Source organism: Bison bison, unplaced genomic scaffold (assembly GCF_000754665.1).
Source record: "Bison bison bison isolate TAMUID 2011002044 unplaced genomic scaffold, Bison_UMD1.0 scf7180017864309, whole genome shotgun sequence".
NCBI lineage: Eukaryota > Metazoa > Chordata > Mammalia > Artiodactyla > Bovidae > Bison > Bison bison.
In genome coordinates this window covers 4306351-4311483 of record NW_011494881.1, presented here as the reverse complement: position 1 = coordinate 4311483, position 5133 = coordinate 4306351, and the positions used below count along the sequence as shown (strand labels likewise).

General features: G+C 40.0%; 1 protein-coding gene and 1 pseudogene across 1 annotated transcript in view; both read right to left on the bottom strand.

The window, feature by feature from the left end:
* The window catches only part of LOC104997466 (core histone macro-H2A.2), a 52949-nt gene that overhangs the window by 22504 nt on the left and 25312 nt on the right, over positions 1–5133 (bottom strand).
* Positions 3235–3635, bottom strand: LOC104997538 (annotated as a pseudogene).

Sequence of the window (5133 nt, the reverse complement as noted above, 5' to 3'; positions counted from 1 at the left end):
AAATCCAGCTTGAACATCTGGAAGTTCTTGGTTCATGTACTGTTGAAGCCTGACTTGGAGAATTTTGAGCATCACTTTGCTAGCGTGTGAGATGAGTGCAATCGTGTGGTAGTTTGAACATTCTTTTGCATTGCCTTTCTTTTGGACTGGGTTGAAAACTGACCTTTCCCAGTCCTGTGGCCACTGCTGAGTTTTCCAAAGTTGCTGGCATATTGAATTCAGCATTTTAACAGCATCATTGTTTAGGATTTGAAATAGCTCAACTGTGATTCCATCACCTCCACTAGCTTTGTTTGTAGTGATGTTTCCTAAGGCCCACTTGACTTCATATTCTAGTATGGCTGGCTCTAGGTGAGTGATCACACCATCGTGGTTATCTGGTCATTAAGATCTTTTTTGTATAGTTCTTCCATGTATTCTTAATACCTTCTGCTTCTGTTAGGTCCATACCATTTCTGTCCTTTATTGTGCTCATCTTTGCATGAAATGTTCCCTTGGTATCTCTAATTTTCTTGAAGAGGTCTCTAGTCTTTCCCATTCTATAGTTATCCTCTATTTCTTTGCATTGATCACTGAGGAAGGCTTTCTTATCTCTCCTGCTATGAATTAAATTTACCCATTGGTGTTAAATGGATAGACCCAATTGTCTGGAAATGATGTGTAAATGATAGGTTTCTCGGTTACATGAAGATTTCATGAAGTGCTCTCAAATTCAACCTTGTTTTGTTTTTCTTTGTCCATGCTGCGTGGCATGTGGGATCTTAGTTCTCCACCAGGGACTGAACCCATGCTCTCTGCAGTGGAAGCATGAAGTCGTAACTACTGAACTGCCAGGGAAGTTACTCAACCCTGTTTTAAGGCCTATTTGTCCAGTCAATTAAAAATACCTTACAGAACATTTTCTCACCATAAAATGATTATAAATTACTCATTCTCATATCTCAGATTTACATGATAACTATTGCTGATGGATACAAAATTCTTTTCCAGAATTTGGGCTTGCTTTTTCAGTCCATTTCCCTCACTTATATCAGAGATGTAAACCGGGCCAGCATTTACAGATTGATAAACTGAACTATGAATGTGATGTCCATTCTCGGAGGCTGGTGGATGTTTCTAGATGAGCAGTCCAACATGTACTTGCTGCCGGAGTGTGCAACCTCCCCCAGAGGTTTGGACCAGAAATGGCGTATGGCTCTAAAGTCATGATGTGTGAACCTGGGGTCGGCCAGGCAGCCAGTCCAGAGAAATCGGGCAAGGCCAACTACTATTTCTCCCCAAGAGCCTGAAAATTTGTGCAATCTTTTTTTTTTTTGGCTAAGTGGCACCCACTCTTTTGTTTTTTTCCATTTGGTGTAGATTTTATTTTTATGTGTTAAATATTTAAATTTTTAATAGATTTTATTAAATTGGGGGATCTGCTCCAGGAAAAATTAAAATGGACTTTAAAATATGGATAAATTCTTGGTACAGTTTTACTTAATAGAAAGAATGGTTCATGAATTTCATAGATTTGTTAAAAATGACTTTGCATTTTTACATGCTATTTTTAAAAAATTTATTTATTTTTAATTGAAGGATAATTGCTTTACAATGTTGTTAGTTTTTATCATACATCAACATGAATCAGCCATGGGTATACATGTCCCTTCCCTCTTGAACCTCCCTCCCTCCCACCCCACCCCCCTCATCCCATCCCTCTAGGTCATCCCAGAGCACCAGGCTGAGTTCCCTGCGCTAACAGCAACTCTTTCCCATTAACTATCTATTTTACACCTGGTAATGTATATATGCCAGTGCTACTCTCTCAGTTCACCCTACCCTCTCCTTCCCTTGCTGTGTCCAAAGTCTGTTCTCTAAGCCTGTGTCTCTACTCCTGCTCTGCAAATAGGTTCATCAGCACCTTTTTCTAGATTCCATACGTATGTGTTAATATACAGTATTTGTTTTTCTCTTTCTAACTTACTTCACTCTGTATAACAGGCTCCGGGTTCATCTGCCTCACTAGAACTGACTCAAATTTGTTCATTTTTATGGCCAAGTAATATTCCATTATATATACGTACCACAACTTCTTTATTCATTCATCTGTCTATGGACATCTAGGTTGCTTCCATGTCCTGGCTATTGTAAATAGTATTGCAATGAACATTGGGGTACATGTGTGTTTTTCAATTATAGTTTTTCCAGGGTATATTGCTGGGTCATATGGTAGTTTTATTACTAGTTTTTTAAGTATCTTCATACTGTTCTTCATACTGGCTGTATCAATTTGCATTCCCACCAATTTACATGCTATTTTTAAAACCCTTTTCTTTAAAAAACTTTTATTGAAGTATAGTTGATACTGCTATACAGCAAAGTAACTCAGTTATACATACATATATGTACATTCTTTTTGTGTGTGTGTGTGTTCATTTACTTTAATAACACTACATTTACCATGTTATCACCATGGAATGTAAATTCAAGTTAGACAAGAGAATGTCACAAGTACAGCAAAGCATTCTGTGATATATCAAAGTTTGTATAATGTCTGACCAAACCAGCTTGCCCATCAATCACTTCCATTATAGGCATTTTATTTAGTTGATGATTCTTTTGGAGAAAATAAACATACTACACACATTTAAAAAGTGTTTTTCATTTACCTTTGCATTTGTTTCAAAATAACATTAAAATTATTCTAATATAACAGCAGCAAAATATAATTCTGCAATTACAGAAGAGCTAAAAGGGATCTACAATTTAAGTTATTCTCATGTTTACAACTATGATTCTAAAATAAATACTATTCCAAAGTGGCTCTGTTACCAGCTTTTTAGGTTTGGTTTAAAGACACACACAGACTTGCAGGGAGGTTTATAATGTTGCATTCCATGCACTGTTCTGAAAGGGTTCCTCAAGAGCCAACCAGCCCTTAAAACAGAACTCAGTCCACAAGGCAGTCAGAAAGTTAAATTAACTGGGGTAAATAGGATTCCTACATTACATCAAAAGCATATGATATTCTGCAGCAACTGGGAACATTTTCAGGATTAGCATGTTGTCTTCTTTAGAACTAATTTCAATAGAAGAGCTTAAGAAGGTGGACAGGTACCGCTATCCAGTGTATTTAAAAGTGACATGTTTCTTTTGTGCTGATCTGACTCCCCTGAATGACCTAGCTAGTGAACTAGTCACCAGTAACTTGGTCACCACGCAAATCAAGCCTGCAAGAAAGGAAGCCAATTTTCAAATCACCATGCTCTTGTCTGACCCAAACAATTTATTTTCAATATAAACATATGAGCTCAATACGAGATGTCTAACTAAAGCAAGCACCACCAACAAGACCAAGACGGCATCTCCTCTTCTAGGGTTTAGCTTTGCCCAGAATTCTTGATATAGGGAATAGCCCATACCAAAAGTCATAGCTCCCACAACAAAGCCTTGGGCTGCCACACGCAGGTGATCAGGTGAACAGACAATTTAGTATTTCCCCTGCTTTTCAATCTATATAATCCATATGCAACAATTGCTGCAAACCCTGCCATTCCAATGGTGACAAATGGTGCCTCTCTAGCTTTTAGGGTAAGTTTAGATCCCTGATCTTCATCAAATGAAGAACGAGAAACATCTGTGTTGCTTGACATAGTAACTGAAGAATCTTCAGACAACTACAAGACGTTTCAGGTTCCTACTGGCTTCTTGTACATTCTTTTTCACATTCTTCCCCATTATGGATATTGAAGGGCCCCAGTATGCCACCTCCTGCCTTCAGTGCCTTCCCCTGGCATGAGTGTGCAAAATGTGCACGTTCTCACATGGCCCTCTCTTCACTCTCTTTTCTCCGCAACCTGACAATTAACCCATCTGAGTCTATCCAGCTCCTACTAATTACTCATCATGGCTGCCCATCAGAATCTTTTGGGGAAATTAAAAAAAATTCTGATGCCCAGGATTATCCCAGAATCTTTGGGAATAAGATCCAGGCATCAGGATTTTAAATCAATCAATTTGTTAAAAAACCAGGATTGAGAACCTGATTTAGGTCTTTACGGCCCTTGCTTGATATTCGGCAGCCTCCCCCTGCTTCCCAAAGCTCCTCTAGCTTCCCTGCCCACAGGCATGCCATCTTATTGTGTAGTTTTTTGGTTTTGTTTTTTAGCTGCACCAGGTTTTAATTGTAGTATGTGGGATCTTTAGTTGAGGCATGTGGGATCTAGTTCCCTGACTAGGAATTGAACTCGAGCCCTCTGCATTGGGAGTGTAGAGTCTTAACCACTGGACCATGAGAGAAGTCCCTTTTTTGTTGTGTTTAATGTTCGTTGGTCCTGCTAGAATGTAAACCCAGGACCACATCTGTTTGTCTTCCTTTGTATTTTCAAGGCCTGATCCAAAGGAGAAACTCAGTCAATATTGTCATGAATGTTGAAGGTCATTTCAAGGGTGACGGGAGACTTTCACACTTTCAACTCCTTTCCCTCAGTTCAGTTCAGTTCAGTCACTCAGTCGTGGCCGACTCTTTGTGACCCCATGAATCACAGCACGCCAGGCCTCCCTGTCCATCACCAACTCCCAGAGTTCACCCAGACTCACGTCCATTGAGTCAGTGATGTCATCCAACCATCTCATCCTCTGTCGTCCCCTTCTTCTCCTGCCCCCAATCCCTCCCAGCATCAGAGTCTTTTCCAATGAGTCAACTCTTTGCATGAGGCAGCCAAAGTACTGGAATTTCAGCTTTAGCATCATTCCTTCCAAAGAAATCCCAGGACTGATCTCCTTCAGAATGGACTGGTTGGATCTCCTTGCAGTCCAAGGGACTCTCAAGAGTCTTCTCCAACACCACAGTTCAAAAGCATCAATTCTTCAGTGCTCAGCCTTCTTCACAGTCCAACTCTCACATCCATACATGACCACTGGAAAAACCATAGCCTTGACTAGGCGGACCTTTGTTGGCAAAGTAATGTCTCTGCTTTTGAATATGCTATCTAGGTTGGTCATAACTTTCCTTCCAAGGAGTAAGCGTCTTTTCATTTCATGGCTGCAGTCACCATCAGCCGTGATTTTGGAGCCCCCAAAAATAAAGTCTGACACTGTTTCCATGTTTCCCCATCTATTTCCCATGAAGTGATGGGACCGGATGCCATG